Source organism: Amblyomma mixtum, chromosome 2 (assembly GCF_055824585.1).
Source record: "Amblyomma mixtum isolate Tamu chromosome 2, ASM5582458v1, whole genome shotgun sequence".
In the NCBI taxonomy this organism is placed as follows: Eukaryota; Metazoa; Arthropoda; class Arachnida; order Ixodida; family Ixodidae; genus Amblyomma; species Amblyomma mixtum.
In genome coordinates this window covers 192,092,855-192,103,202 of record NC_143013.1, presented here as the reverse complement: position 1 = coordinate 192,103,202, position 10,348 = coordinate 192,092,855, and positions in this window count along the sequence as shown.

Below are 10,348 nucleotides of genomic sequence, written 5' to 3'. Positions count from 1 at the left end.
ATTATATGCATGCCTTAGATTTTTGCGTAAGATCTCCCTGGCAGGTGCTAAATTTGATTCGGAGTGTTTTGTAACTTTTGATCCGGGTGTAGGGCTTTTGCTCCGTTCATGGCGTTAGCGCCACGGGAAAGCACTAGTAAACGGCGTGGGACGTCACATACGACGTCACTTTACTCGGGCCACTCACTGACTGTTAGTGTTACAAAATCAGCCTTGCGTGCTGTGATGACGCCTTCAGTGGCGTCACTCCACTTGGCAAATCAGCGCGGCTGTTCACCAGGAATGTTACACTAACGACACTAACTCCTTGTTAACGGAAAATGTGACCTTAAAGGGCAACTCCGGCGATTTTTCGATGTGCATCGATTGAAATGAAATTTTAAGTCTGTATTCTTTATGATAGTCTGATGCGTCATGTAAAATTTCGCACCTGAAACCGGCGTAGTTTTTCCGCAAGCGAATTTTGAAGACAAGCGCTCCTCGACGCGAGCGGCACCCACTGATCGAGCAACTTCTACAGGCCACCCTGTTCTGTGACGTCACTGGTGGGGCGGCGTGTCAAGCTGGTTGGGCGCGCGCTGGCGCTGGCAGTGCAGGGGAAAACTGAAAATTGGTTTTGAGGAAAGTAAATGACGTAGCAATGGACACCCGAACCGCGACGTAAGAGAGGAGTGAAAGAAGAAAGGAAGAAAGAGGTGCGTAGTGGAGCTCTCCGGAATTATTTCGACCACCTGTGCAATTTCGCGCCATCTCAACGTGCTTGATGTGATGTGTACGCCAGAGAGATGGGTCACGGCAACTTCTGTTGTGCTGTGGGGTGCACAAATTCTTGATCTGTGACAACGGGCGTGATATAGCGTAGGTTTCCTAGCGATAAGAACCTTCGCGATAAGTTGGTGAGAGCTGTCCGCCGTGTAAACTGGTCTCCGAGGAAGCATACCCGCTTGTGCTCGCGCCAGATTGCTATGAAGACAGCGTGTACTTCAAAGAGAGCTTTGGACTCGCTAAGGCTTCGTTCAACTGGTGCTTGAAGGCATATTCTGTGCCAACGTTATTCTAGTACAACCGTCTATCGCAGCGGCCAGCTGAACGAAGCGCGGCCGTCAAGAAGCGGTATGTTGGATTGTAGAGCTGTAGCTGGCGTGAACTCACTTCGAAAAGCTCGCCGTCGAGATAAAGCTTCGCAGAGAGGACTGTTGGTGATGCATGCCCCTGTAAGGACGTTGTGCACCGCGGCAACGTTCCGGCAGCAGATTCTTTCATCAGGCTGGGTCGACCGGCACTGGCCACACGAACAGCAGTCGGCGGGTGCATCTCATTAACTTTCGTTCTGACGACTCTGTCACAAATGCATGCACGAGAAATGACTCAAGTAGTCACTTCTCCGAGTTCAGACCGTCTCCGTGCTGCAGGTGACGCGGCCTGTGGTGTGATTCGGCTGGCTCGCTCGGCGGTGGATCATACCTGAAAGGCGACTCGTCCCGTCCAAAATCGTCGAATGAGTCGTCTCATAAAGACTCGCTGGTCTCGGAAAAGCTGTCCTCCGCGCTTTCAGTCATGTCGACAGCGCGGCTCAGGGTAGTTGTGATATCTTCGGGGGCTTCACAGCGCGGCGAACCCGCTCGTGACGTCACAGTCAATACCGCACGAAGGCACCTCCCCAGTTTCGGTTTTGCGGTTTCGGTTTCGAGTTTTGCGTTTTTTGCTGTTTAAAAATTATTTTACGGTTGCTTTTGAAAACCTTGTATCGTACACATTACAGGAGGTTCCTAAGAACACAAAACAGCCATTAACTTAAAATGGCTGAAAAATCGCTGGAGTTGTCCTTTAACTGCTGTCCCTGTAAACTGTTTTTTCCGATATTCAGTTGGCATCCCTCCATACTCCGCTTGCTTCAGTTGATCCCATATCAGGTAAACAAACAAAAACTTCTTTTACGACTTTCTCAGTACCTGCCTGGCCATGCTAATCGGGCGTCAGCTCTTGATGTCATTGTAGCAGAATTTATGTGCTTACTGTTACGTCTGCATTGTGATATAATGTTTACTCAAAACTTCGGTTAGAGTGGTATACAAACGCAAGAATGATGTCGAAGAGGCACTCTGTTAGATTAACGGACAAACAGCTCTGCAGACGCCTTAAAAGCATGCAAACTTTGAATAATACAGTTCTTGAACGCATTTACAAAAAATCAGCCGCTATTATTTTGCGGGAAAATATCTGTGCCAGATGCATCACACTGCCAAACCTGAAGCGGAAAAGTGTCATGTTCTCGATGCTGAATAAATATTTTTGCCGCTACCACTCGCACATTTTGTTGCTTTATGTTTAGGAACGAATATCTAGCCTTACATACTTCAAATTATACTGCTATCACACTGGCACTTTCGATCGCAATCAAGTCGATCGAAATCGAACTCAATGCATATCCGGCGTAGCTACACGACGAATTCAACCGCGATCGACCGCGATCCTGCTCAACCCTATGGAGCACGATCGAGGTACCGCTGCGAGCCTCGTTCCCAGGCTACACGCCAACCGACACAAAATAATCCGGCTAAAACTAAACAGTACTGAGATATTTGTAATAAAAAAAGCGCAATTTTAGAACAACATTTTTTTTTTTCATTTCCGCGCCTTGATATGCAAAGTGTTGATTGTACTCTTGACACCGCATACCCGGCATGCCAATTTTGGTGGTAAACAAACGCGAACCCGGCTCCCATGTTGTAAGGAGATAGCGCCACCCAGCGTCGTTTGTGAGGAGAAGAAGAAAAAGCACGAGGAGCGCGTGCTGAGGGGAGCGCTGGGACATTTAGAAGAGGATTACCTGGCAGAGAAGAGAAGAGCGCGGTGGGCGACGGACGTGGACGAGTTCTGCTGGCTCCCCGAGTGCCGGGCTTGGGCCTCAGCCGCAGACGTCCGGGCCACCAGACCTGGACATCCATCGTCGAGAGCCTCAACCACCAGGCCCAGGCGCCACTCTTCTCCGACCACCCGTCAGCTGCTCCACACAGGCCGCCTCTGGCGCTTACGTGGCCTTTCCGGGATACCAGACCTGGGAACCGTGCTGGGAGCCCACAGACGCTGACGCTGCGGTAGCGATGAAGGCCAACGGAGAAACGCCGGCAACAGCGCAACGACACTGGAACGCACAGAGACTGCCTGACTGCCCGACACCCAGCCAGTCCTCCCCGCTCGACGCTTGTTTGAGAGACAAGTAGTGTGACTTTCCTCTTTAACTTTCTTTTTTCCTGGATTTTGTTCTGTTCCCCCGTGTGTTTTTTTTCCATGTGTCGCCGCGTTGCTCTCTCGTTTCTTTCCTTTTTTCCAAGCCCATACTGAAATTGGTTTCCTTTCCTATAAAAGCCGCCTCGTTTATTGTTTGTACTTTTGTGTTTGTGTAAAATACAACCTGCAGTCTCCCACGATCCTCACAAATTTGGCGTCCGCTACGACAGGACGAGGTCGGTTTTTATTTCTTTGCCTGGTGTGTTAATTTAGGCACAGTATGAGCGCGTCAGATTTGGTTGCTTTAGGCGAGCGCATGGGCTTGTGCGGCGCGGAGTTGCGAGCGTGGGTGTAGGACGAGCTTCGTAAGGCACGGGAAGAGAGAGCCGCTGAGCGTGAAGCTGCGAAGCAGAAATTGGAGTTAGAGCGAGAAGCTACGAAGCAGAAATTGGAGTTAGAGGCACGGAATTTAGAGACGGAGCGTGAAGCTGCGAAGCAGAAATTGGAATTAGAGGCACGGAATTTAGAGACGGAGAAACAGAAATTGGAGTTAGAGGCGCGGAACTTGCAGCTACAAATAAGGCTCATGGAGGGTGGCGCAAATCCTCCAAGTGACCGTGGAGAGCGTAGCGTCGCACCGGCCAGCTCCATTAACCCGCACGCACTCATACCACAGTATAATGAGGCACGGGATGACCTCGATGCCTACTTAACGAGGTTTGAGCATGTGACCACGAGGCAGGGCTGGCCAAAAGAAAAGTGGGCAACGGCGTTGAGCTTGTGCCTTGGTGGCGAAGCACTTAGGGTCTTCGGTCGGCTCTCGCCTGAGGATTCAGTGGACTATGACAAAGCGAAGCTTGCCTTGCTTCAGAGGTTTAGGTTCACCGCGGAAGGGTGCCGGGAAAAGTTTCGCCAGAGCAAGCCCCAGGATGGCGAAACGGCCTCGCAATATGCTGCCAGGTTGTTTAGTTACTTTGACCGTTGGGTCGAGATGCGGGAAGAACGCCGCACTTTTGAGGTAGTTCGCGAGATGGTCGTGAGCGAGCAATTCCTGAACAACTGTCATTCCCGTTTAGCCCTTTTCTTACGTGAGCGGGAGGGCAAGACAGTTTGCAAGTTGGCGGAGGCTGCTGATCATTTTCTCGAAGCACAGCGGCAAAATAACTTGTTGTTCTTTAAAGAGCAGGGGGAGCATACGTTAAATAAGGCCAAGGACGAGGTTTCGGGTTCACAATCCCGCCTTCGGTGTTTTCTTTGCGAGAAGACTGGGCACAAGGCGTCGGATTGTCGGACGAAGCCGAAGCAATTGTATTGCACCTGGTGCCGCGAGGTAGGACATGATGCCCAGTCATGCAGAGCTAAGAGACCAGGAAACCGTGAGGAGTCCTCCTGTTGCATGACACCTCGATATTCACATCCCGATAACCCTGCAGAGGTAACGCGCGTAGAGGGACAGTTGGCGGAGATGGTCTGTCCTTCCAACCCGGTGGAAACGGTTATGCCCGTGGGGCACGGCGAGGTGTTCGGCCAGCCTGGTTCGGTATTACGGGATACGGGCAGCACCGGCGTTGTTGTGCGCGAGTCCCTTGTACCGGCAGCGGCACTTACAGGGAAAAAGGCTACATTATTCTTGGCCAATGGGACCCGGGTAGAAGTTCCGGAAGTGGAGGTGGTGATTTCTTCACCATACTTTTCGGGTAAGGCCATCGCGCGGTGCTTGTCTACACCCCTGTACGACATCATAATAGGCAATGTCCCTGGCGCTAAACCTCCATTCTCGGTCGACCCGCCAGTTCTCACTGATCAGGCAGTTTCCCTTGCCATGACGAGTTCGGTCGATGTTCCTTCCCTTACGGCGACAGCAAAGGTTTCAGAGAGTAGTAAAAGCCCCACTCTGAACACACTCCACTTGTCACGGCCGGAGTTTCGCCTCAAACAGGAAGAAGAACCGACCTTAGAGGTGTGTCGCAGGAAGTTGGGGCAAATATTTCGTGGCAAGGGACAGACCGCCCACTCTTTTGATACAGATGACGGTGTTCTTTTCCGAACATACCAAGTGTGTCCCGGCCGAGTCGTTGAGCAAGCGGTGGTACCGAAGGGCTTACGCACGCAAGTCCTTATGTTGGCGCATAAGAGTGCTTTATCCGGCCATCAAGGAATACGGAAAACAATAGCTAGGGTGCTCAGTGAGTTTTATTGGCCCGGTGTACAGGCTGACATTAAGAGTTATGTCAGATCGTGTGCTAGGTGTCAACGGTCTGTCTCGAAGGAAAGGGAGAACAAAGTAAATGACGCCGTTGTTCCATCGGTGCCGGCGGACAACGGCCGGCACAGAGTGTATAACATCGTAGGACGGGGACATTTAAAACCATGGTGGAGACCGAGGTCGGTTTGGAGAAACCGCTTTCACAAAGGAAAACGGAAGTATTAGCTGAAAGAGTTCTCGGGGCGGTGAAGTGATTTGATGTGAAAAATGGAATACGGAAAAATGTAGCCCACACCTGTTCTTGTTGGCATTGTCTGTGTTTGTTCATGTTTGTTTTTGAGTGTCGGCTACCTACTTTTTATGCCTTCCGTGATTCTTCGCCTCTCTATGGACGCTTTACGTTGACTTTCCATATACTCTCTGTGCTGTGTGTGTGAATGTCTGTGTACGCTTCGAGCATTGACGACCATCGTATTATGTGTGGCGTGTAGTGTGCGCGCTGTGGTGCGGTGTTCTGAGTTGCGATCGTCGAACGCGTCTGGGGTCGCTCTCCTGAAGTTTCTTTCCCTTGGAAAAAACTTCCCAAAAGGGGGCCTTCTGTAAGGAGATAGCGCCACCCAGCGTCATTTGTGAGGAGAAGAAGAAAAAGCACGAGGAGCGCGTGCGGAGGGGAGCGCTGGGACAGGTAGAAGAGGATTACGTGGCAGAGAAGGGAAGAGCGCGGTAGACGACGGACGTGGACGAGTTTTGCTGGCTCCCCGAGTTCCGGGCTTGGGCCTCAGCCGCAGACGTCCGGGCCACCAGACCTGGACATCCATCGTCGAGAGCCTCAACCACCAGGCCCAGGCGCCACTCTTCTCCGACCACCCGTCAGCTGCTCCACACAGGCCGCCTCTGGCGCTTACGAGGCTTTTCCGGGATACCAGACCTGGGAACCGTGCTGAGAGCCCACAGACGCTGACGATGCGGTAGCGCTAAAGGCCAACGGAGAAACGCCGGCAACAGCGCAACGACACTGGAACGCACAGAGACTGCCTGACTGCCCGACACCCAGCCAGTCCTCCCCGCTCGACGCTTGTTTGAGAGACAAGTAGTGTGACTTTCCTCTTTGACTTTCTTTTTTCCTGGATTTTGTTCTGTTCCCCCGTGTGTTTTTTTTTTCCATGTGTCGCCGCGTTGCTCTCTCGTTTCTTTCCTTTTTTCCAAGCCCATACTGAAATTGGTTTCCTTTCCTATAAAAGCCGCCTCGTTTATTGTTTGTACTTTTGTGTTTGTGTAAAATACAACCTGCAATCTCCCACGATCCTCACACATGTGCGCTGGCCGCCGAGCGTTGATTTGCTGCTGGTTGCAATGAAGTCCACTGCTGGTGCATCGCATCCTCGAAAGCTGTGGTCGGAAGAGGAGCCTTCCGTGTTGACTGATCTGTGGGAGGACCGACTGTGTGATTTAAAGCGCCAGAAACGCAACAGCGATGTCTACAAATCGATTCCGGAGGCAATGGGCGCGGCTGCTTTTCAGCGGTCTCCTGCAGAGATTCACCACAAAATGCGCAACCTGGCACTCACGTACCGGTAAGTGCCATGCCCCTGTTTCATAACCAAGTGATTTACATCAATGCCCGCGTCCTACATTCTGCAGTCGCGGCCAGAATAATACAAAGCGAGTTTCGGTATCCTGCATCTCCACAGGTGATTTATACAGGTTTCTTCCGTTTGTATGCGCGAGCGCGCAATCGAAATCTGGCAGCCTGTCTAACGTGTGGCACCAGATTTTCGCTAGATAATGCGTGAAAGAAGTTTCATCAACGATGCTTGCTCCGTATGGTCATGGCACGCTGTTCATTATCCATGCTCGACCACAATGGTTCTGCGTAAAAATAAGTACTCTCGTTTCGGGGAGGTGATTCATTTTGCATCAAATTAAATACACTAGTGCAAGAAAAGGGTTGTCGTGGCAGAAAAGGGACGTGGCGACAGGACAGCGTTCTGTGCAGCACGATTTTAAATGGCGGGGTGTCAGATTCTCTTGACTTCCGACGGTTTTGTTCAGCCTCAGTGAGTGTCACATCAAAGCGCGCAAAAACTTTCAGGGGACGCACCTTCTCCATCCTGCCAAACGAATACAAGCTCATTAGCTATGGAGACAATGCAGAAGTCTATTCTTATCCGCGAATCTTCATTGGCAAACTTTTTTTACAAACTGTGTACACGTAAGCCCGGTCTCATCGTGCCGGCCTGAAAGCTCTCAAACGTTTCTTTTGCGGCTGTTTTCTGCAGTCCGGCATATGCCGCATACAACACTGAATTTGTGCAGGGACTTTCTGAAGACGGGAGGGACGATATTGGTCTCGTGCCATCCGTTGGCCGCACTTCGAGCGGCTCCGTTCTTTAAGGGGATTGCTACCAGTGAACAATATTTCGGTTCCCCGGCAATCCAGGTGTGGTCACCAGAGCTCTGTAGAGCATGTAAGTAGCTTGCAATTAGTTCGACAGAGATCTAGCAAAGAATGGCGTATAGCTTCTGTTGTCTCTTGCTGTGGTACTGTATAAAACTTCATGCTCTTTTGCACTGATTGCCATATCCACAAAACGTGCAGGATATCTTATTTACAAAACCGATGTAACTATTTTGGTGAACTACTTCTTTAAAATAGAGTGAAATAAATTGCCTCTCACGAGCTATCTATAGCTGGACAACTGAAGAAACTACTGTTTATTTGAGGAGCACCGTGAAAACATTGTGCATGGCACCAATGGCGCCGGTAGCCACACTGCTACACTGCCCCCTGCCCCCTCGAAGTGATGCCGGTGAGGCCTCCAGGGAATCGAGCAGGCCGCAGCACCTTGACAAAAGCACTTCTGACATCAGCCACCGCCAGACGGACTGTCTCCTCAGCAGCAGCTACCAGTGCGCAAAAGAAAGCGCACTACAACTGCAAACAGAGTTGCAACAAGCTCTGCTGAAGAGCAGAGGCTGCTCAAGGAGAGTCTTGAGGCTTCCTTCCCATGAAACGGAGCTAGTGTTGCGAGGGAAACATTACAAGCCGCAGGAGAAAATGGTCAATATGATGACTAAATTTTTCAAGCACCATCAATTAATGAATTCAGCCACTACGTCCTTGGTTTGGGTTTTGCAGCATATATGGATTCAGCATGGCACTGACGCAGGATATACTGTGTGTAGCAAGAACTCCAAGCCGAAAAGAAAGTACAGGAATGACACACATTTTCATACAAAGAAAGAGGGGAAACAAAGCTTTAATTCAGAATTGCAGTCATAGGGGACGAGTGGAAAATAATACTACACTGAACACTAATTTTTAGAACTGAATTTTATGTTGTGTATCCTTGGAAAAAAAACAGCTAAGAACATCGAAAACAGTCAACTACACTGGATGCCTGAGTCTGCTCGAAGTGTTACTCACAGCAAATATCGGCATGGTTAATATAACATATGTCCAGTATTACAAATGCCACACAACAACGCCATGGCCCGGTAAAGTTCTAGGGCTCTGTGTCGCTTTGCGATTACAGCAATGAGACCACAGATGTACAGCCGGTCAAATCTTCAGCTCGCGTGCGTGACGGCCGCGTTTTCCGTGCTCCTGGAGCTTATGACGGAGCAAACTTGCGAAAATGTCAAATCTAAGCACGGGCTCACTAAGCCCGTGCTTAATATTAACGTTTCGGCAAGTTTGCTTCGTCACAAAATCCAGGAGCGCAGAAAAAGCGGCTGTCGCGCACGCCAGCTAAAGATTTGGCCGGCTGTACACTCACGTCAAAATTATACGGCCCAAAGGGATGCTTGTGAGGCCTGCTCTATGCCTTGTTATGCATCCTCAGCGATCGTAGCCGTAGCCTCTCGAATGAGGAATGGCTTCGCGACCTCAATCCTCCCAAGCTTTGGACTGCTAGATGTGCCAGAAAGCCCCGCTAACAGCTTAGCAAACCGCTTTGGCTGTATACTTTTGATGGGGGCTGTAAGTACTGCGTAAGCATACGACGGACAAATCAAGAAGTAAAACGTTTCTTACGAATATTGCATATAGTCAGAGTAAGGTAAAAAAATAATAAACAGTTAGCAAACAACACGACGTACCTGCAGTTCTGAGAAAATAGAAAGCAGTTAGACCCCAACAACATTTCCACACTGATTACTTGCCATCTCTACACTGGATGTGTACACTACAGAAAGCTTTGTACTCATTAGACAAGAAACACCTGCAGAGAGTGCCGATATGCTTCCACTATAAAGCGGAAAGTGGCTGAAGAGATGCGGAATGATTGTTTGAAAAAGTTTTCGCCGAGGTGAGGCAAGCTGTCCTCAAACCATGCCTGTTTCCGGAGGAAGATCTAGCGCTCGCGGTGTACAGCACCACTACACCTTGCGTGAGTGACAGCGGTACTTGCGAGGAGGAGGCGTCTTTTCTAACTTTCAGCCTTTGCCCTGGCCGCTTCAATTTCTGCTTCCAAGCTTGCAGACGCGGCCATCATGATGACGATTTGGCGCATTTTTTCTGTCGTCATCGCTCTTGGCGAAACGGCACAACACACAATGATCGAAGAAATAAGGCACGAGAAACGAGTACGTACAGCACGGTTGGCACGAGATCCAGGATAGATCCGGGAACAAGTCATCGACTGGAAGCGGATGTGGCTATTACTGTCGGCTATTAAAGAATGTCAGGATATCAATGCAATGCGTAATACTGCCGCCACACAAGAACTTTCGATAGCAATCAAGTCGATCGGAATCGTACTCGATGCAGATCGGGCTTTGCTACACGGGAAATTCAATCGCGATCAACCGCGATCCTGCTCGGCCGCATGAATCACGATCGCGGGGTCGCTGCGAGCCTCGTTTCCAGGGTACACGCTAACGGAAGCAAAATATCCCAGCTAAAACTAA